The sequence below is a fragment of the Nomascus leucogenys genome, chromosome 25 (assembly GCF_006542625.1).
Source record: "Nomascus leucogenys isolate Asia chromosome 25, Asia_NLE_v1, whole genome shotgun sequence".
Lineage (NCBI taxonomy): Eukaryota > Metazoa > Chordata > Mammalia > Primates > Hylobatidae > Nomascus > Nomascus leucogenys.
The window spans coordinates 14,644,348-14,667,482 of record NC_044405.1 but is presented as its reverse complement, the minus strand read 5'-3'; the positions used below and the strand labels follow the sequence as shown (position 1 = coordinate 14,667,482).

The 23,135-nt window shown below is 41.1% G+C and overlaps 1 long non-coding RNA gene and 1 other non-coding gene across 2 annotated transcripts; both read left to right on the top strand.

Annotated features, from left to right (window-relative positions):
- Nucleotides 1–12,255: 12,255 nt before the first annotated feature.
- On the top strand, nucleotides 12,256–17,999 carry LOC101177523. The gene is made up of 2 exons (XR_180270.1): nucleotides 12,256–12,379; nucleotides 17,796–17,999. It is a non-coding gene; the product is annotated as an uncharacterized LOC101177523 (long non-coding RNA).
- Nucleotides 18,000–19,351: 1,352 nt separating this feature from the next.
- LOC115833177 lies at nucleotides 19,352–19,566 on the top strand. Its single transcript, XR_004028624.1, has one exon. It is a non-coding gene; the product is annotated as a small nucleolar RNA U3 (small nucleolar RNA).
- The last annotated feature ends 3,569 nt before the right edge of the window (nucleotides 19,567–23,135 follow it).

The following is a 23,135-nucleotide window of genomic DNA, read 5'->3' as shown; positions in this document are numbered from 1 at the left end:
GTTAGGCAATGGTTTCTTAGATTTGTGAATCCAAAAGTACCTGAGACAGGTCCCAATCAATTTAGAAAGTTTATTTTGCCAAGGATAAGGATGCACCCGTGACACAGCCTCAGGAGGTCATGATGGCATGTGCTCAAGGTGGTCAAGTACAGCTTGCTTTTACATATTTTAGGGAGACATAATACAACAATCAATACATGTAAGATGTACATCGTTTCGATCTAGAAAGGCAGGACAACTTGAAGCAGGGCTTCCAGCTCATAGGTAGATTTTAAAGATTTTCTGATTGGCAATTGGTTGAAAGAGTTAAGTTATTATCTAAAGACCTGAAATTAATAGAATGGAATGTCTAGGTTAAGATAAGTGGTAGTGGAGACCAAAGATATATCATGCAGATGAAACCTCCAGGTAGGAGGCTTCGGAGAGAATAGATGGTAAATGTTTCTTATAAGACTTAAGGTCTGTGTTGATGTTAATGCTGGAAGGCTTTTCCTGAATTCCAAAAGGGAAGAGGATATATAATGAGGCACTTCTGACCCTCCCTTCCCATCATGGCCTGAACTAGTTTTTCAGGTTAACTTTGGAATGCCCTTGGCCAAGAGGAGGGGTTCATTTGGATGGTTGAAGGGCTTAGAATTTTATTTTTGGTTTACAGACTGATACTGTTTGGCTGTGTCCCCAGCCAAATCTCATCTTGAATTGTAGGTCCCATAATTCTGTTGTGTTGTGGGAGGGACCCAGTGGGAGACAATTGAATCATGGGGAGAGTTTCCCCCATACTGTTCTCATGGTAGTGAATAAGTCTCATGAGATCTGATGGTTCTATAAGGGGAAACCCCTTTTGCTTGGCTTTCACTCTTCTCTTGTCTGCTGCCATGTGAGATGTGACTTTCACCTTCTGCCATGATTGTAAGGCCTCCCTAGCCACATGGAACTTTTGAGTCCAATAAACCTCTTTCTTTTGTAAATTGCCCAGTCTCGGGTATGTCTTTTTTCTTTTTTTTTTTTTTTTTGAGATGGAGTCTAGCTCTGTTGCCCAGGCTGGAATGCAGTGGTGCAATCTCAGCTCACTACAACCTCCATCTCCTGGGTTCAAACTATTCTCCTGCCTCAGCCTCCCAAGTAACTGGGATTACAGGCATGCGCCACAATGCCCAGCTAATTTTGTGTGTTTGTGTGTATTTTTAGTAGAGATGGGGTTTCACCATCTAGGCCAGGCTGGTCCTGAACTCCTGACCTCAAGTGATTCACCCACCTTGGCCTCCCAAAGTGCTGGGATTACAGGTGCAAGCTACCATGCCTGGTCATGGGTGTGTCTTTATCAGTGGTGTGAAAAGGGACTAATACACAGATATAACACCAAATGTACAAGCAACAAAAGAAAAAGCAGATAATTGGATTTCATAGAAATTTGAAACCCTGTTTCTAAGGACACAATCAATAAAACAAAAAGACAACACACAGAATTGGAAAAATATATGTGCAAATCATATATATAATAAAAGACTGAATATACAATGCAGAATATATGAAGAACCCCTAGAGATCAACAATAAAAAGACAACTCAATTAAGAAATAAACAATTTGATAGGCATTTCTTCAAATACGTCCAAATGGCCAATGAGTACATAAAAAAATGTTCATCATTAGGGAAATACAAATAAAAATTACAATGCGACACCACTTGACACCCATGAGTGAGGAAAGCAAACCAGTCCTCACTCTCCTAGGAGGTATGACTTTTCATTCTGTTCCTCACCAAGACCATCACTTCCCACTGCCCCACATTTCCTCCTGCCTCTCCTCTATTTTCCCATCCCTAGTGATAGAAATGACCCAGGCAGTTGCCCCAAATTGAAACGGGAAAGTTTCCTGATCCCCCTCGCAGGACATGCAACAGAGGTGTGGCTCACCTGTTCAGTCAACACCACTGCTCTTCAGTTGTCACCATTGCTCAAAGCCCTGATGGGAGGGGAAACACACAGACTGACAGGTGTGGGAGCCGGGGCAAGTGCTTTGGGCTCCAGCCCCGTATCTAGGGTTGGTGCCTGCGGCCCCTTTTTGCAAGGGCAGAGGACCAGTATGGTGGCTTTCTGTATCCCGAGCTCTTGCTCAGCATCCCAGAAGAATCAGGTGACCCATGGGCTTGACGGATGAATGTGGGGTTTTACTGAGTGACGGATGAATGTGGGGCTTTACGGATGAATGTGGCTCTCAGCAGGATGGATGGGGAGCTGGGAGGAGGATGCAGTGGGAAGATGATCTTCCCCTGGAATTTGGCCGTCCAGCAGCCAAACTCCCCTCCAACCATCCCCAGCTGAGCTCCTCTCAGCGTTCAGATGTTCCTTCTCTTCTCTCTTTCTCTGCTGTGCTGTTTGTCTGCTTGTCTGCTTGTCTCCTCATCTGCTCATCTGTTTCTGGAACCTGGGGTTCAGGGTTTATACGGGTACAGGATGGAGGGACATGGCGAGCCAAAAGGCAACTTTTGGGGCACATAATGTCTGTTCCCACTTACAGCCACAGGTCTCAAGGCTTGAGGATGGGGACTTTGCCGGAGAACCACCCTCTTCTACCCAGTATTTCCCTGTCTTCTTTCCATATCAAAATCACTCTCTCCTCCACAACAGAAATCAGGGTTTTCCCCTCTTCCTTTCCAGAATTATCTCTGTGGCAAGCATTTTTGTCTCCAGAAGTCCTATTCTCATTGCCCAGCCAAATGCTAAAGGAACATCTCCCCACCAGCTGTTAGAACCGTGGTGAAGGATGGGAAAATATGTCCCTGGTAACCAAACAGGAAAGCCAACTGAACCTTCCCCACAGAAACAATATTACACACACCTCAGCCATTTGGGTGTAGGATAGGCTTGAGTGGATGGTCTAGCAGTCCTAACAATCATAGAGGATGTGCACGTAAAAAATGGAAACTACGTTTTCACTTTCAAACAACCAGCTCATAAATGAATGTTTGGATCAGACCCATTCTTCTATTTTTCAGTCAAATAATTTTTTGTTTTTATTTTTTGGTATCTAACCTTGTTTCGATTCTTGTTGTTGTCAATCAATTCGACACTGCATTCCTCCAGAAACCTATGAGTATGTTTTGAAAACTTTGCTCCTGTGACCCAAGACCTTGGCTAGAAAGAGTCATCACAGCACAAGAGGAAGATGGAGCAGGGGTTTTCCTGAGGGTGTGGCAATAGCAATGACTCATGCTACTTCCTTTTTCTAACCCTTTCCATTAGTGGGGTGGGGGAAAGTCACAGTCAGTCCTGGGGAAAGCCGTCTTTATTTAGAGAGTGCCCCGAGTGTAGTGATGGCTTTTTGCTTTCTTTTTTGCCACAATGCAAAGCAAGGAAATAAAAATGCACAGCAAGATAGCGAGAGTTTAGAACTCTAACTATAGGACAGCCCAAAAAAAGTCATTTATAAAAGAATGCAACGTACACTAAAATTAGTTCCCTAGTGTATGCGAAAAAGAAAGTCAAACTCAGCACATTTCTTTTTGTGTAGTCAGGTACTAAATGTCTCTTGCAGCATATGAAGTGGATAAAGAGAATAGAGACAAGAAGAAAGGAGAGAGAGGAATGCAAAGAAGAAAATAAGAGTGGACATAAATTAGCTTTTCAGTGTGTGTAGTCTAGATACTATCTTAGTTCCTCAAACAATGTTTGCTTTGTGATTTCATTGCATGACTCTTTCAGATGTTTTCTCTCTGAATGGCTAGAAGTCAACAGCGCTAGACCCTAACTCTGTAAAAGCAAAGGACTCAAGTCCCATTCAAGTCTTTCCACTTATAAAAAGGGGAATAAATGAGACTTTTATACCTTGTGAGCTTTTTAAAGCATTTCACAGAAATTAAACATCAGTGATTACATAAAGCTATATATAACTTTTCAAACTGAGGGGAAAGAAGCCAAGTTATTGAGGAAACCATAGCCAAAGAAGGATGGCTGTTTAGTTCCCTGAACCACGCTTTTGAAATACTATAATTGAGATCATTCAATGAAACTCATTTGCTTAACTTTTTTTTACTTTATTGAAAAGAGGGGCTGAGAGAAGAAAGGCATGAACTGCTATTTCACAAATTAGCATAATTACATCCACTGTATATGGTATTACAAAAATTAAATTTAAGAAATTATAGTTAAAACACCTAGCACGGCGTCTGGCACCTGTTAAGGGATCAGTAAGACTCAGGTGTCACAGTTTTTATGATTATTGCTGTTATCATTGTGATTATTATAGAGGGGGATCTGTGAGTTACAGGGAGATTGCTGGTAGTTGGATAACTGACCCAAATCATTCCAAATGCTTATATTGTATTTCATGGACCCTGTACAGAAAATAGAACGACAGTTCAGTTTTTGTGTCAAATTGTAATTAGTTAATGCCATGCCCTCAAAAGAAACCTTCATTTTTATATCATTATCCAAAATGAATTTCGTTCCCAAACTCTTGAATGTGAATATCTTTGACCTGTAGGAGATGAAAATATGCCTGTTTGGCATAAAGATTATTTTGAGCTGACTATTTTGAGAAACTGCAGACACAGGAGAAGCTCTGAAAACAGAGTAAAAGTTACCCTTTTGTAAGAAAAATTTATATCTGTAAAGGAAATCTCCATTTGTGTCTTCCTCTCTGTACCAGGATGAGAAGGATGACTAAATCATCAGAGACTCAATGCAGAAGGCACCAACTTAGATCTGCATAACAAACTTGACCTTTGCTTACTGTGTTTACCTGGGCGTCTCACCGTAACTGGCCTTCCCCTCACCCTTCTGTCTTTGTTTCAGTGGAAGATAGGATTTAAGCCTGAATTCAAAGCCAAGTCTTTGAGATTTGTTCATTTCTCTAAGTTTCTCCCCAGGTATACAGAAGATAAACATGTTACGAAACGTCTGTTTTTCCCTCGTTAATCAGTCTTTTGTTGCGGGGGTCTGCCCCAGCTAAAAGATATGCAGAGTAGAGAGAAATGTTTTCCCCCTACAGCCTCCAATACTTAATTTTATTCACTAATTTCTGGATCTTGATTTATTAATCATTGAAAAGGTGTCAGATGCACCAAAATCACCCTGGTAAAGAAAGAATACGTAGAGAAAAAAGGTGAAAGACTTTGTCTAGCTCAGCCGTCCGGGTTATCTGTGCCTTTGCCTCTGATTGGGCTATTTCACAACTCTTTAGACACAGAAGTTACCTTGGAGAAAATTGATTGGAATGCAAATAATCTCTGTCTGTGAAAATGCAAATTGGGTTTGTGTGGATATCGACCAGTTTTGCCAGTTTTGCGTTTGTTTGTAAATTCATTTTACATTCCTTATTTAACCATAAATGTGTGGTTCTCTTTTGAGCTCCTTGCAACATCTATTTATCACCTTAATTCCTGAGTTAAATAAAATCTGACACACGTTTGTTTTATATTGCATGAAAGTTGTAATTTTATCCTCATTTAAAATGTATTCTTTAATGAATATAAACAGCAAACTTACATGATTCATTGAGGAACACATCTGAAATTCAAACACGTTCCTTTCCTTGCAAGTTTTCTCTCCAAGGCCAGAAATGCATCCTTCCTGTGTCATCCAGATAGTCATTGTCAAAGAATCAGTCAATCAAAGATGGCTTTGTAAGCTTGCTGAGTAAATAACAGAGTCCTGGACATTTTTTAATAGCTTTTTCTGTTCAACAAAAAACAACCTGCAAGGCTAGGCGCGAGGGCTCACGTCTGTAATCTCAGCACTTTGGGAGGCTGAGGTGGGCGGATGGCTTCACCTTAAGAGTTCAAGACCAGCTGGGAACATGGTGAAACCACAACTCTACTAAAAATGCAAAATAAAAATAAAAATTAGCCGGGTGTGGTGGTGCGTGCCTGTAGTCCCAGGTACTCGGGAAGCTGAGGTGGGAGGATCACTTGAGCCCAGGAGGCAGAGGTTGCAGAGAGCCGAGATTGCACCACTGCACTCCAGCCTGGGCAACAAGCCCGGGCAACAAAGTGAGACCCCGTCTCAAAAAAACAAACAAAAAAACAAAACAACCTGCAAAGCTTCTAAGGCAACCTATTGTTCCCAGCGGTTACTCCAAGGTACTGGTGGTGAATCCACAGGCGTCTAGGGAGCTTCAATTCTTGCCTCCTCAGATGAAAGAATTCGACTGAGGGGCATAAAGCAGAAAAAAAGACCAAGGCAAGTTTCAGCACAGGAGTGGAAGTTTATTTAAAAGGCTTTAAAACAGGAAAAAAAGTTCACTTGTAAAAGACCCGAGAGGGTGCCTGAAAGTCAAAAAGAGAGCGTTTAACCTTGATCCTCGGGCTTTACAGGCTTGCCTCTTTCCCATAATTCTTCCCTTAGGGTGGGCTTCCCGCATGCGCAGTGCCCTCCTTACTGCTGGGAATTGAGCACACAGTGAGTTTAAGAAGTTGTACACAGCCCCGTCTGATCCTTCCTTCCCTTTTTTCCGATGGAGTGTCCCCAAAAGGTCATACTCCGCCAACTTGTCTCTTAGGGTACATGCCCAGGAGGCTGCTTTCCCTGGCATCTGCATTCAATTAACACTTTAATGTTAACAGCTGTGGATCATCAGGAGCTTGTCTCTCCCTGGCACCGGCTGCTGAATTTTCATTGCTAGAGAGGCAGTCTGATAATTGTCAAACCATCCCCGGACATTCCTAGTGGGTGAGGGAAGAGCCCTCTCCTGCCCCACTCATGCCTATCTAAGTACCTGTAACAATATGAATAAGTTGCTAACAGATCGTAAGTAAGCATTACCAAAAGGAAAGTAAGATCTGTTTAGGGGGCTTCTTGGAGAGATGATTTGCAAACAAAATTTGGCTTAAAAGGGGATGACAATATTAGTTCATCTTATCGGAGTGTATGCAAAACAAACTCTTCAATACTTTTATTAAAATCTGGCTAATGTCTTTCGAGAAAGCAAAATTTTGAAAAATTTTGTTTTTAGTTTTTATTTTTACAATTGTATTTTAAAACGTACAGGAACACAACTGTTCAGCAGCTTTTCTCTAGAGAGTATGTTGCTAAAATTTTAGGCCTTTCTTTTTACTGAATTTAATTTTATGTATTTACAGACTTGAGTATTTTATAGCTATAATACCATTCCAGTTATGTAAGTAATATTTTATGTAATTGAAATAATTATGTGGGAGGAATTTAGTCAACTCAACTGTATAACCATTCATGTAGTTTATAGAATTATAAAAAAGTTTTAGGCATATTTCTATGTGAATGCGTAGTGTCTTTGCAAAATCAGCACCAAACTATAGTCATATAAGTAGCTGAAGGTTTTAATGATTTAATGAATATTTAATTATTTTATTTAATTAAATAAATAATGACCATCTAATAAATATGACTAATGATGTTTGTGGTAGCAAGTATAAGAATTTGTGTTTGTTGGCCAGGTGCGGTGGCTCACGCCTATAATCCCAGCACTTTGAGAGGCCGAGGTGGGCGGATCACCTGAGATCAGGAGTTCGAGACAAGTCTGACCAACATGGAGAAACCCCGTCTCTACTGAAAATACAAAATTTGCCAGGCATGGTGGTGCATACCTATAATCCCAGCTACTCAGGAGGCTGAGGCGGGAGAATCGCTTGAACCCAGGAGGTGGAGGTTGCGGTGAGCCAAGATGGTGCCATTGCACTCCAGCCTGGGCAACAAGAGCAAAACTCCATCTAAAAAAAAAAAAAAAAAAAAAAAAAGAATTTGTGTTTGTCATCAGTGTGGAATAAATATTTAACAAAAGGTTACAGAAACCTAATGAGAGCTTATTAGGATGAAATACATGTGTTTTAAAAACTATTAATATTTCTCTTACTTGTGAATCTGCTTCAGGCATTGCCTGTTATTAACCTTATTAGAAAATGAGATCATTTTCATCAATCACCACTCAAGCATCATCTTCTTCCAAAGCCACCCTCGATGTCCACAAGACAGAATTAGATGATCCCTCCTGTCTGTTCCCACAGTGTATCTGCCATAACTGCACCATAATTACTGTTGATCTGTGAGTACCTATCTATAGGTGTGGTAAATGGAAACAATATAGATGTTGAAGTCAAACCAGATTTGAATTTCAAAATAACCAATTGCTAGTTGAGTGATCACAGATGAGCAAATAAACATTGTGGAATTCAGCAAGATAAACATTAAAATCATCATAGTATATACCATAGTATTATAGTATTGTTATGAAGATTAAGAGAAATAACATATGTTGCCACCTGGAGCACAGTAGGTGCCCAACTTTATTATCTAAACATTTCCCCCTCTTCTTAGATTACAAATAAGCTATTTGTATCTGTTTTATTCTGTATTTACTATATAATGCTAAACATATGTTATAACAGAAGAGAAAGACGAAAATTACAAATGCTGTAGAAGTTAATAGCATTTCCTACACCATCACATCTTGTTTTGATAAGTCATCATTAGTTTTCACTTTTCCCTCAACTTTGCTAGACATGCTGTTTTGACACCAGTGTTTTTGAAAAAATGCAAACATTGAGCAATGTGTGACCCTTGCAAAATGCTCCTGGTGTTTCTTCTTCACTATTTCCAGAGAGAGACTAATGTTCAAGCCTAATTAACTAGGTAAGGATGAAACATTTGCCCAGGCAGAAAGATCTAGTTCTGCTTGTTCACAAAGTGTGGCCAAGGCGAAGGGGGCAGGGTGCCCAGGAGACTGAGGCTTTGGAACATATGGAGTCACCAGGCCCTGCCCAACCCTCTAGTTGGGTTTCTCACCACCCTTTCACACTCTGGCCAAACCAGATGTCAGCCAGTCTCTGATCCTGCCACAGTCTTACCTTTTCATCTGAGGTTTCTTCTACCAGAACTGCACCTCCTCACATTTTGTCTTGTGATCTTTGCAACTCAACTCAGTTCCTATCTTTTCCAGAAAACATTTCCCAAATCATTTACCTTTCTCCAATACCTCCATTCCATCCCTGAAAAAATGAAAAAACAAAAACAAAAGCAGTCTCTTACAGCTCCAGTTCTTCTCATTTAGGGTTGATAAAATATAGGATATCCAATCAAATTTGAATTTTAATAAGCAATGAATAATTTTTAGTATTAGTATCTCCCAAATAGTCCGTGAGATATATACATACTATTTGTTGCTTACCTGAAATTCAAATTTAACTGGGTATCCTGTATTTTTATTTGCTAAATATGATAATCCTATTCTCTTGCCTTGTGATGTAGTACTGTATTATGTCACGTGTCTTGTATTACACCATTATTCACAATTGTTAATAGACTACACGTTCTCTGAAGCCAGGAACAGGGTTCAATTTTTTGGTTTCACTACCACCTCTACCTCACCCTTCCTGATGCCCCCTTAGCGAATACTCAGCACAGTATCTTAAATGTTGTTGGGAGTACAGGAATCAAGTCCTCATTCATTCTTTCATTCCTTCTTTCACATAGCAAATATCTACTAAGCTTGTAGTTTCTGGGGATATGACTTTAAACAAGAAATAGCTACTGTCATTAAGGAGCTCCCAGCTCATTCAGGAAAACAGACATGTCAGAAAGCAATTTCTTTTTTCTTTTATTTTTTATTTATTTATTTATTTTGAGACGGAGCCTCATTCTGTCACCCAGGCTGGAGTGCAGTGGCACGATCTCGGCTGGCTACAACCTCTGCCTCCTGAGTTCAAGCAATTCTCCTGACTCAGCCTCCCAAGTAGCTGGAACTACAGGCCCCCACCACCATGCCTGGCTAAGTTTTGTATTTTTAGTAGAGACAAGGTTTCACCATGTTGGTCAGGCTGGTCTCGAACTCCTGACCTCGTGATCCGCCCACCTCGGCCTCCCAAAGTGCTGGGATTACAGGCGTGAGCCACTGCGCCCTACCAGAAAGCAATTTAAATCAGTGGCATAGCTCTAGAGTAGGGTGACATGAGAACACAGGGGAAAAGCACCAAGCCCAGTCTTTAGGGGTTAAAGGAGACTTCTGGGGAGGAAGTAACAGCAAGGCTGAGACCTAAGAGTTAATAGGAATGATTAATAATAAGGTGATGGCAGAGAGCCAACACATTCTGCGCAGAGATGATAGTTGGAAAAAAAACACTTGAAATAAGAGAAAATGTGGCATTAATATTTGATTCATTAATCAAATCTTCCTTGTAGTTCAAGCTTGTTCTGACTCATGCATGCAATGTCTTTTGAGGCCTCAAGCCTCTTCTTCACATTTTTTTTTCTCAAGGAATTCAGCAGTGGCAATTCTTATTTCCCATGCCGCATCCACCTTCTCTGAGCTCTAGGCTGGTTTTTATCCCCCATCCTTGGTGTAGTCTAAACTACTTCTTCAAGAATTTAGAGGCCAGGCGCGGTGGCTCACGCCTGTAATCCCAGCACTTTGGGAGGCTGAGGCGGGTGGATCATGAGGTCAGGAGATCGAGACCACGGTGAAACCACGTCTCTCCTAAAAATACAAAAAAAATTAGCCGGGCGTGGTGGCGGGTGCCTGTAGTCCCAGCTACTCGGGAGGCTGAGGCAGGAGAATGGCGTGAACCCGGGAGGCGGAGCTTGCAGTGAGCCCAGATCGCGCCACTGCACTCCAGCCTGGGCGACAGAGCGAGACCCCGTCTTAAAAAAAAAAAAAAAAAAAAAAAGAATTTAGAGCTGAATGTGACCAGCTATCTCAGCCCACCTCACCCTTCTCCCATTCAGTCTCACTCTGTCTGCTCCATCCAGTATTCTACTGATTTTTTCCCTCAGTTTACTCCTTCCAACTCCTGTTGCCCCACTGAGGCTGATGTCTATGACCATAGCTGCTTTCTGATCCACTTTTGAGTAATTCCACTCACTCAGTCTTCTGCATTTCCTACATAACCAAACCATATTCCACATAGTAGTGCTGATGGCATTCATAGGATTCCAACTTTAAAAGTGCAATCACAAGAGAAAATAAATCACATCTCTGACAAGGACTAAAAGTATAGGAAGAAACTTTCAGGTAAAATCCACTTAATAAAGCTGCTTCTAAACCAACGTCCTGCCAGGTGCGGTGGCTCACGTCTATAATCCCAACACTTTGGTGGGCCAAGGCGGGTGGATCGCCTGAGGTCAGGAGTTCAAGACCAGCCTGACCAATATGATGAAACCCTGTCTCCACTAAAAATACAAAATAATAGCTGGGCATGGTGGCAAGTGCCTGTAATCCCAGCTACTAGGGAAGCTGAGGCAGGAGACTCACTTGAACTGGGAGGCAGAGGTTGCAGTGAGCCAAGATAACGCCATTGCACTCCAGCCGGGGAAACAAGAGCAAAACTCCATTTCAAAACATAACAATAAAAATAAAAATAAAATTGCTACAATGCCCATTGCAGTAATCAGCCATTTGTAGTCATCTTTGCAGTCCTAACCTGTGCCTAGCACAAAGCAACCACTTGATGCAAGAATTTACATCTAATTACATCTTTCGTTCTAATTAAACTTTGTTCTAATTAATCTTAAGTTATGGCCAGGTGTAGAATTAAACAAATGATGAGCAGTAACTAACTTTCTGTACCAAGTATGAAACCAGGAATTTTAAGTGCTATACGGAGTTTCTGACAACAGGATATCTGTGGTACCTTAATTTCATGTGTCAACTTGACTGGGCCACGGGGTCCCCAGGTATTCGGTCAAACATTATTGTGGGTGTTTCTTGGGGGTGTTGTTGAGTGACACTGGCATTTAAACAGGCAGACCAAATAAAACAGATTGCCCTTTCCAGTGTGGGCAGGCCTCATCCAATCATTTGAAGGCCTGCATAAAACAAAAAGACTACTGTCCCCTAAGTAAGAGAGAATTCTTGCTGCCTGGCTACCTTCAAACTGGGACATCAGCTCCTCGTCAGTCTTGAGCCTGCCAGGGTGGGTCTCTAGCCAAGCTTGCTGACTCACCTCCAGATCTTTGAACTTGCCCACTTTCATAATCATGGGAGCCAATTCCTCACATGTAATTCCACTCACTCATCCTTCTGCATTTCCTACATAACCAAACCATATTCCATATAGGAAATTTACATACATCCTATTGATTTTGTTTCTCTGGAGAACCCTGACACTGATAATAGAGTATTCCAGGAAATAAAGCAATCAGAAGGTACTTTGATGAGAATACATGCCTTTAATTTGCCTTATAAGTGTTTTATGATCCAGATATATGCCATCTCCCTTGGTAATTAGTCCATCCGTGCTACATATGGATGACTTAATTCTTACAGGTCATTTTTTCGTATTCAATCTCAGGACCTTTGAAGAATACTCTCAATTTATTGATACTAATCCATCGGCTGCAAATAGCCACACAAATGTTCACCACATGCATATACAGGACTATGAAGCTTTGTACGATATGGAGTTGTATTAGGGTAAGTCAGAAAATAGGGAAAAGGGCTATGAGTGCTGATATTCAGAACTAAAAATGAAAAAAACCTAGGTTAAAGCCAATTAATACTTTCTCTTCAGACCCTGTCATGTTTCATAGTGTTGTACACAAGTAAAGTTTTGGAAAAAAACAGAAGAGTTGGGGACTTGAGTGGGGAGGGGAGGAGGTAAGAGTTTTGTAAGGAATTCAGGGACATTAAAGTACTAAATGTATAACGTTGAGCGGCGTCTGCATCCTAGCTGTGCTACCTGTGCAGTTACACAGAGTCCTGCACTCACAAGGACCCTGAATTGGCCTTAAAGCTCTGTCACTATCTTGAGATTCTTAATATTTTTTGCAACAATGGACCCCAAATTTTCACATTGCACTGGGCCCTGCAAATTATGTAGTTGGTCTTGCTGCTAAGTAAAACTTTCTTAAGTTAAGTAACCAATTAAAAGTCAAAAGTAAATGTTTATTCAACTTTCTACCTAATGATTAGTTTGATGTCCTAACAATAGCAAACCAAACTGAGGCTCCGTACTCCCATGCTCTCCCTGCACATGGAAAGAACAGCTGGCAAGAAATGGCTGAGCAATAACCATCAAGAGCTATGGATAAGTGGTTCTTGTACAGAACTTGAGAAGAGAGGCAAGTTCCTATCATTAGTTCTTATAAGAGCTTGGATAGCTGCTTCTGAAATCAAGGACTAGACCTCTTATATTATAGTGACATCTGCCCCTAGATTGAAAATCCCCAATCTGGGAACGAGGAAGGTAACTTGGCACTATTGTCAAAACTTTTCTTTGTCATCCTTCACCCTTGACTCTGTCTAGTATAAGAAACAGGAAATGCCAACCATTTGGGAGTTTATTACTTGCTGTACAAAAGTAATCACCATTACTTCCATTCCAGGCATTAAGGTAGACCAAATATCCTATTTCCATGTTTTGCGTGCACGCGCACACACACACACACACACAATCGTGTAAACATAAACATGTATCAATGGACAAAGTGCTATTTATAGAGATATTGTATTTAAAATAATCTGGATAGATAGTAAAAATGAAGGAATTTGGAAATGATTAGTATCTTTCATAAACTTTCATCTGGTAGGCCAGAGGAAGGCACTATACTCGATTTGATAAATGAAAGATATAAACTGCTAAAATGACAATACTTTTAATTGGCTCCTGAAATAAAATACTGCACCAACATTATTGCTGACTCATAACTGCCCTCAATGACTTGAACTCCTCTCCTGCAGCAAAGTCTTTTAGCTCCACTCCTATATATTTCACCCCATATACTCACTCTCTTTCTTGCGTACTGAGTTCCAGACAATAGGATTGTATTAGTCAGCGTTGTCCAGAGAAACAGAACCAATAGATAGAGAGGTTATCAATGATAGAAAGATAGATAGATAGAAGATAGATGATAGATAGATAGATAGATAATCAATATATAATAAGGAATTGACTCATGAGATTATGAAGGCTTACAAGTACCAAAATATGCAGCCAGCAAGCAGGAGACCCAGAAGAGCCATGGTGTAGTTCCAATCCAAAGGCTGGCAGGCTCAAGATCCAAGAAGAGACCAATATTTTCGTTTGAGACTGAAGGCAAAAAAGAGCCCATGTCCCAGGGTCAAGGCAGTCAGACAGGAAGAGCTCTCTCTTACTTGTAGGAGGGTCAAACTTTTGTTCTCTTCAGGTCTTCAGTAGATTGGATGAGGCCCACCCATATTAGGATGGAAAATATGCTTTTCTCAGTGTGCCAATTCAATTGTTATTCGCATCCAAAAATACTCTCATAGACATATGCAGAATACTGGTTGACCAAATATCTGGGCATCCTGTGGCCCAGTCAACTTGATACAGAAAATTAACCATTTCAAGCATGTAACTGAAAGCATCTTGTGCCAGCTTCCAGGACAACCAGCCACCCCACTGCCTCAGCCGCTTCTTTGTTCCTTCCTCCTCTGGTTGCCTGGAACATATATGCCACCATCTTGGACCATGAGATTGAGGAACATTGCTCAATAATGGTAGAGAAGTTTGAGGCCTTGGAGATTTGATGGAGAAGAGCCTCTATTTCAGCCCAGGACTACACATCCCAGTCTTTTGCATGAGAGAAAAGGAAACTTCCACCTCGTTTAAGGCACCGTTATTTGGCAGGTTTCTGTCCTTCACAAGTAATTCTAATCCTAAGTCGTGTACCTCCTTTTCACTCCCACTGCACACAACAGGGTGGAATTACAGACTGGACAACAAATTAGATAAAATGCCTATGACCAGAAAGGGAGAAAATTGTGAAAAGCCCATCAACTCTACAGAGAGGGTAATTTGTATCCTCGCAGTAATATTTGCACAGCCTTTCACAACATTACTTCATTTCTTTCCAAAAATAACCTTGAGAAGCAGACAGAGCTAATGTTTTTATCCTCATTTTTCTCTCTGAATAATCTAGGATTGTCCCTGCTTAGATGATAATTTGGTTTTAATTGATTCTTCATATTAAGCTAAGCAAAACAAGTATCAAGTGAATAATTTAATAGCTTATTAAATACAATGCTATTACTTTGCAAACATAGAGAGCTTTAAAACATCTTTATAAATATAAATTTAGTCTTAAAGCAAGATTGAGGTAATAGTAAAATTTTACTTTAACATAATAGACACCAAAATGACTTTTTAAAATTTAAACTGCATTTCAATGGAAACCTATGGTCACACTGAAAAGGAATATTGGGCCGTTTCTTTGTTGCGATGGTTTTCAAATAAAGCAAGGAAAAACACTATTATTGTTGTCACAATGCATGTTAGCATTAAGTCCCAGGAGAAATCCCAAAGCTGTGAGAACCATTTAGCTTTATTTTAATCCAGTGGTTTTTTTTTAGTTTGTTTTTTATTTGTTTGTTTGTTTGGAAATACTTAACATTTCAAATGTTGGTGTTGAAAGAACAAGGTTTCAGAAATGCTATCCCATATTCAAATTCTAATTCTCATATCTTTAGTGAGAAGGAAGTGCCCTTAGAATTACCGTATTTATAAAAATACGGGATGCCCAGTTAAAATTGAATTTCAAATGAACAGTAACTCTTTAAGTATAAGTACATCCCATGCAATATTTGGGATATACTTATACTAAAAAAAAAACAAAGTTTATCTAATTTCTGAAATTCAGTTTTAACTGGACGCCTGTCTTTTCCCTGGCAACCCTACTGTCTTAGTCCATTTTGTCTTGCTATAACAGAATACATGAGACTGGGTAATTTACAAAGGAAAGAAGTGTATTTAGTCCACGGTTCTGCAGGGTGAGAAGCTCAAAAGTATGGCCATGGCTTCTGGTGAGGGCATTCTTCTGTGTCATAACATTGCAGGGCAGAGGAGGTCAAACGGGAAGCAGACAAGTGAGAAGAGAGAGGATCAAACAGGAACAGGAACTTTGCTTTATAATAACTCACACTCTAGGGAACTAATCCACTCCCACAAGAACTAATGCAGTCTCACGAGAGCAAGAACTCCCTACCTGGAAAACCGCATTATTCACAACGCCATGCTCCGGGCCCAAACACCTCCCACTAGGCCCCACCTCTCAACACCACCATATTCGTGATCAAATTGCAACATGAGTTTTGGTGGGGACAGACAAGCCATATCCATAGGACCTACCTTTGATCCATTCCTAGGGAAGAACAGTTGCTGGTCCTTCTGATTCAGATTTCCAGACAGTTAATGGGGCTTTACCGCTAGGCAAGATCCCATGATTAAAATCACAGGCCTGGCCGGGCGAGGTGGCTCACGCCTGTAATCCCAGCACTTTGGGAGGCCGAGGTGGGTGCGTCATCTGAGGTCAGGAGTTCAAGATCAGCCTGGCCAACATGGTGAAACCCCATCTCTGCTAGAAAAAAATACAAAAAATTAGCTGGGCATGATGGACCACGCCTGTAATCCCAGCTACTAGGGAGGCTGGGGCAGGAGAATTGTTTGAACCCAGGAGGCGGAGGTTGCAGTGAGCCAACACTGCGCCATTGCATTCAAGCCGGGTGACAGAGCAAGGCTCCATCTCTCCAAAAAAAAAAAAAAAAAAAAATCACCAACCTGGCCACGCTGCTTTCTTTTCTGAAGCATTTCCATCTCTTTCGTTTGTCAGTGGTCTGTGCCTTACACTATCCATGTTCCCCTGCAGATCCACTCTCCGTCCTTTCACTCTGCTCTGTACCCTGAAAGACTGGCTGTATGATGGACCCCAGCAACCAAGCTGCCTTGTTCTCTCGTTTGTAGTTGGGCTTGGCCAGTGGCAGCCACCAGGAGAGGATGGAAGGACAGAAGGAGAAAGAGATTTTCTGCTAAGCCCTAGGTCGGCTGCGGCCCGGCTCCCTCACCAAAGTGCAAGTTTGTGAGCTATGTCAGTGGTCCTTTGCTTGCCCTTGAAAGCCTAGAGAAGACTTCCCTGAAGCAGCCACCCCAAGGACCTCATCAACCTTTCTTATTTCCCTTAACTCTTCCTCTAACTTTATAATAATCCCTCATTACGTTCTCTTTTTATCATGCCTTCTTAAGTGTGCTCCTCTTTCCTCCCAAGACCCTGACTAATACAGTGTTAAGACTGAGATGCAGGGTAAATGGAGATTCCCTACTTGAACCTTAATCCTGAATCTCAAACTCACTCCTAGTTTTGACAAACAGTCCTACTTGGGGAGTTTTAGCACTTGAGTAATAATAAAGAGGTCACTCGTTTCCCATTTCCAAATAGGCTAGTTAAAGATCAACAAAAGCCGTTCAGTAGGCTTAATATAAATTATTGTTGTTACCAGCACTTGTGTTATTTGGGGGTGGGGCTCAGCGTATTTAAGTGATGTCAAGACTTATCTCTCTCCCCTTCATAGAAGAGGAGATCATATAACCAAATCCATATTTGCCCACAGATCACAGTGACTCCGTGGGGAACCTTGTGTCTTGTTGTCTTTTGTTTTTTGTTCTTTGGGTTTCTTTGCCTGGGATCTGAGATCTGATCAGCATGTTCATATTGTTAGTTTCCAGAACTCATAAATCCCTAAGATTTGTTTGGCAACTAGATGTTGTCAGAATACTTAGGGTGAGATACAATAATAATTTAAAAGATAAACAAAAACAAACAGAAAAGAATTCATCCTAACTTACCCAGGATCAATTTCTTGCTGTTTTTTTCCCCAGCTGTTTTTAAATAATCAGATCACTGTAGTATCTATGGCATTTTAGAGATTGCAAGGTCTGTGAGTCATATCCTTATTTACAGGAATGATGGGAGAAAGTCAGCTTGTTCAGCATTTACTCCATTTATGAGAAATGTGCAGGCAAATAAGAAGCTGGGGAAACGCTGCTTCGTGTATCATTTCACCTTGTCCTGCAATCTCTTTATCTTTCCCTTTTCAGGACTCAGACCTGGGAGAACAGCCACTGCCCAGACATGTTCAGTGACAGATAAAACAGTATAACATCTTGCAAAGGCAAATTCCTCCTCTTCTGCTGGAGAAAAACTTGGTTTCTTCTTCATGCACACTGAGTCCTTCTGCTCATAATGCTGGTCCTAAACGCCTTAATCCAAAAGCAGCCAATAAAAAGTTTTTAAAAGTCCAACTCCTTAGAGAAAAACTTTGTTTTGCAGTTTGTGTGACTCAGGTCATCAGCTCATGGTCATTGTCAGAGCCCCAGTCATCTACGTGTGTCAGCACCTCCCCTTTTATCTCTCTGTCTTCAGCACTGCCTGAGAAGTACAGACAAAGGACTGAACAGAGACATTTTCAAAATTTTCAGAGAAAAATGAAAGGATATGATTTTAACACTGGAATTGAATACTCTCTTATGCATGAATTTTTCTTCTAGGGAGCTTTTGTTTGTAATTATGAGAAATTAAGGAATATATTCCCAGTGAATTAAAGCATAGGAAATTAGAATTGAAAGGGTATTCAGGGAATCTAGAAGTTCATGCTATCAGCTTTGTGAGTGATTTCATCTCTCACTTTGTGCATTTCCCTTTCTATGTTCATGTTTGATGCGAGCTGTATTCCCAGCTCAGATTATTCTCATTCTTTAAAAATAAGAGGGGCTGGGCACAATGGCTCACACCTGTAATCCCAGCACTTTGGGAGGCCAAGGCAGGCAGATCACCTGAGCTCAGGAGTTCGAGACCAGCCTGACCAACATGGAGAAACCCCGTCTCTACTAAAAATCCAAAAAACTAACCGGGCATGGTGGTGTATGTCTGTAATCCCAGCTACTCAGGAGGCTGAGGCAGGAGAATTGCTTGAACCCAGGAGGGGGAGGTTGCAGTGAGCTGAGAATGCGCCAGTGCACTCCAGCCTGGGCAATAGAGCGAGGCTCCATCTCAAATTAAAAACAATAATAATCATAGACCAGGTGTGGTGGCTCATGCCTATCATTCCAGCACTTTGGAAGGATAAGGCAGGAGGATTGCTTGAGCCCAGGAGTTCAAGACCAGCCTGGGCCAACAAGTGAGACCCCCATCTCTACAAAATATTTTTTAAAATAACTGGGCCTCATGGTGCATTCCTGTAATCTAAGCTACTTGGGAGGATAGCTAGAGCCCGGGAGGTCAAGGCTGCAGAGAACCATGATCACACGACTGCACTCTGGCCTGGGTGACAGAGCAAGACCTTGTCTCAATAAATAGATGGATGGGTAGATAGATAGATAGATAAAAACAGAGAGGTGAAAAATATGGTTTTAAGGGTTCTGTTTAAGAATACCCTGTTCCAACACGGAGTTTGTCAACTCTAAAGTGGTAAAAAACAAGATGGATTGTAGACATTTTCATAAAAGGCAGGATAATTTGGTGTCACCAAATTAAATATGTTAATGGTCACAGCGGAGGCCGACTCAATCTGCCTTTTATTCTGCCAGGCTATTTGATACTGCTGAGGGCTTACCTATTTCCTGAGGAGAAAAATAGTCATTAAAATGACCTTACAAAGACGACGCTTGCAGGGATCATTTTTGTAGCTCACTACCGGATAAGTTTCTCCGAACATGTAGAGCACCAGAAACCACAGGCGGCGGTGCAGCGCTCTCTCGGGAGCCTGACACTGGCTCTGGGTGCTGCTTCACTGCAACTTCCATTTGCCATTGAGAACCCTTCCGCTCTTCCTCTGGGAAAGTAAGAGAGAGAGGATGCAATCTGAGGGGTTTCCCTTCTTGTAATACAAAATAATAACAACCATAGAGGACATTGCAAGTAAAATGTGTATAACAACCCCATCTAAAGAACCCTATCATCTTTCTACTCTCTGTCTACCTATATATTATAGTATAAATAACCCTATATAGCACTCTAAGCAATTTAAGTTAGGTAACTTAGAAAACTCTTTTTTTTTTTTTGAGACTGAGTCTCACGCTGTCGCGCCCAGGCAGGAGTGCAGTGGCGTGATCTCGGCTCACTGCAACTTCCGCCTCCTGGGTTCAAGTGATTCTCCCATCTCAGTCTCCCAAGTAGCTGGGATTACAGGCACACCACCATGCTCGGCTACATTTTTTTTTTTTTTTTTTTTAGTAGAGATGAGGTTTCACCATATTGGCCAGGCTGTTCTCGAACTCCTGACCTCAGGTGATCCGCCCGCCTTGGCCTCATGAAGTGCTGGGATTACAGGTGTGAGCCACTGCACCCAGCCAGAAAACTCTTAAAAAACATGCTATCCTAGCAAAATACATGTTACCCCTGTAATATGCTTAAAATTCTCCAAGGGCTTCTCTTTGCTTTTAGGCCAACATTCTTAATGTGATCTTCAACTTCTTGCCCTATTCTACAACCTTACCTTATACTATACTACCTAATACTATATTCTCCCTACCCCTTCATGCTCAGCCATCCTGGCCTTTCTTCAGGTCTTTGAGCATGCCCCAGGGCCTTTGCACGTGTTTTCACTCTGTCTAGGTTGTCTTCCTCCACCTGCCTTCTTTGCCTCTTTAGTTGTTACTCATCCATTAGATCTTAGCTCAGTAGACACTACATTAAGCAGCCATCCCAGACTCCCTATCTCAGTAAGATTCCATGTTTGTTTGTTTGTTTGTTTGAGACAAAGTTTCACTCTTGTTGCCCAGGCTGGAGTGCAATGGAGTGATCTCAACTCACTGCAACCTCTGCCTCCAAGATTCAACCGATTCTCCTGCCTCAGCCTCCCAAGTAGCTGGGATTACAGGTGCCCACCACCACGCCCGGCTAACTTTTGTATATTTAGTAGAGACAGGGTTTCACCATGTTGGCCAGGCTGGTCTTGAACTCCTGACCTCAGGTGATCCACCGGCCTCAGCCTCCCAAAGTGCTGGGATTACAGGCGTGAGCCACTGCGCCCGGCAAGATTCTGTTTTTAAGGTGCATTCGTCAACTATATTTTGTCACTTACCTCATTTATGTGGTTATCTTCATTACCTATTGCTGCAAAACAGATCACCCCAAACTTAGCAGCTTAAAACCAGTATTATTGCCTCAAAGTTCCTGAGAATTGGGTACCAGGGGCAGTTCAGCTGGGTGGTTCTGACTCAGAGACTTTCATGAGGCTGCACTCAAGGTGTCAGCCAGACTGCAGCGTTTGAAGTCTTGCCTGGGGCTGGGAGATCTGCTTCCAAGTTCACTTACGTGGCTGTTGGCCGAAGGTGTCAGTTCCTTACCCTGTGGGCTTCTCCGTGGCAGCTGGCTCACCCCAGGGCAAGTGATCCAGGAGACAGCAGGTGGGAAGGAAGCTCCAATGGCTTTCATGACCTAGACTTAGAAGTCACATGTTGTCACTGCTGCTTGACTCAATTTGTTAAAAACATGTCTTTAAGTCCAACCCACACTAAATGGGAGAGAAATTAGGCTCTACCTCTTAGGGAAATTTTTTGATATGTTTTAAAACTACCCCATTTGGGTATTTAGATAAATATGTACCTCCCTTACTAGACTAAGGGTTCCTTGAGAACCCAATAGAACCCTTGTTTCTAGTGTCCACTTTTGTGTCCCTGGTATCTTCCAGGATGCCTGGCAGAGCATGGACATTCAATAAATACTGACTATGTGAATTAATGAGTGAATGAAACTTTGCACTTGAATCCCAGCTCTGAGAACTTTCTACAAATTATACAACATTAGTTTCTGGTTTTGGAGAAAAGGGATAATCACAGCTGTCTCTCAGGTGGTTAAAATAATACAACCTATACAAAGCACCTAGTATAGTCTGGCACTGAAGGAGGTCATTAGATATTCTTTCTCTTCCTCTTCCTTGCCTCAATCACACATGCAATCCATCCCAAGCCCTGTGGAGTCTACTTCCCATTATGTCTTTCCCATCCCTCTTAGTCTGTTACTCTCTTTCAATTGCTGCTGCTCTTAGACTTGCCTTGCACATGCTTTTCTATTAGCCTTCTATCAGTCCCTATGCCTCTATTCTCTAGTGCAATCTAGTGCAATCCATCCCTAAATGTGCTAGGACCACATTATCTTTGTCATTTTTGCATCTTCTATTGCTGTTGCTCTGCCCTGCACCAGCTAAGTGTATAATAAATTTTTGTTGAATTGAATTTCAGTTCCAGATCTCTTTAATTTAGCTCCTTACTTGCACTGAGTTAATCATACACTCAAACTCAGGTACCAGGATGAGATAGAGAAACATGCCCTGCCCATACCAAAGGTTATAAATTTTCTAGCTAGGTGTAACCACATTCTTTTCATGTCTACACAAAATAAATGGCCCATAAATGACAAATTCTTTAGTAGAGCAATTACAGAATATAATGTGAGTTACATTTTATTTTAATTCTATCTCTAAAGAAAGCATCCTCACCCTAATGCTACAGTACTAATAACACCATAATACTTCTGTGCTCGTTTTTATGCTCTATAATATTGTCATTATTGCTAACAGCAAGAATATCGCAAATATATTTGAAGATAGAAAATTCTCAAATGGTCTTCATTATATAGATACTATGCAGTAGTAAATAAGATTGGTGGAAATTTGTCAAATTATTGAAAAAAAAATGAGACAGATAATATAAGAAATTCCAACTTCTGACATGAGATTTCTCTGACATGCTACAAAAGTAGATGATATTTTCATGTTCTAATGAACAAAAATCTGCTTACAACATATACACCTAGGGAAATGCTTGCTTTTGAGTCACAAATATATATCTTTTGGAAATAGCAAAAAGTCAAGCTAACACCAGCAAAGATAAGAAAACTATCAGTGACTCTTTAATGTAATAATAGTTGTGTTCAAATACTCGTACTTTGTTAAATTATTTTCATTCTGGTAAAGCAAAGAGATTTTGGAACCATATTTCCCGGCTTCCCATTTTCTAGAAGGGACTGTGACTGCTTGAATTCTGTAAATATATACAACTCTCTTCAGATGAGCACTGTCCATTCATCTTCATATTTAAAGATGAATAACTTACCTTTCTTCCTCCCATTCTGCTAACTTTGTATTTGTATTAACTTAGTGAACAATTCCTCCTTTATACTGGTGTTTATTAGCCTTATACTAAAAAGAGGAGGTGGGTTACCGAAACAGAAGGTTCTTCCAAAACAGTAGAGACTTTCACCCTCGGTCAAACGTTAAAGCAGCTTAAGGGTGAATAGGCTCACATAACATGAAAATTTTGAGGTCTATCAAAAAGCTTCATTTCACAAATGAGGAAATTGAAGATCAACATGCATAAGGGCCTCCCAGCTCTGCATCACGTGGCAAAAAAACCTGTGGCCGTGCACCATGCCTCCCT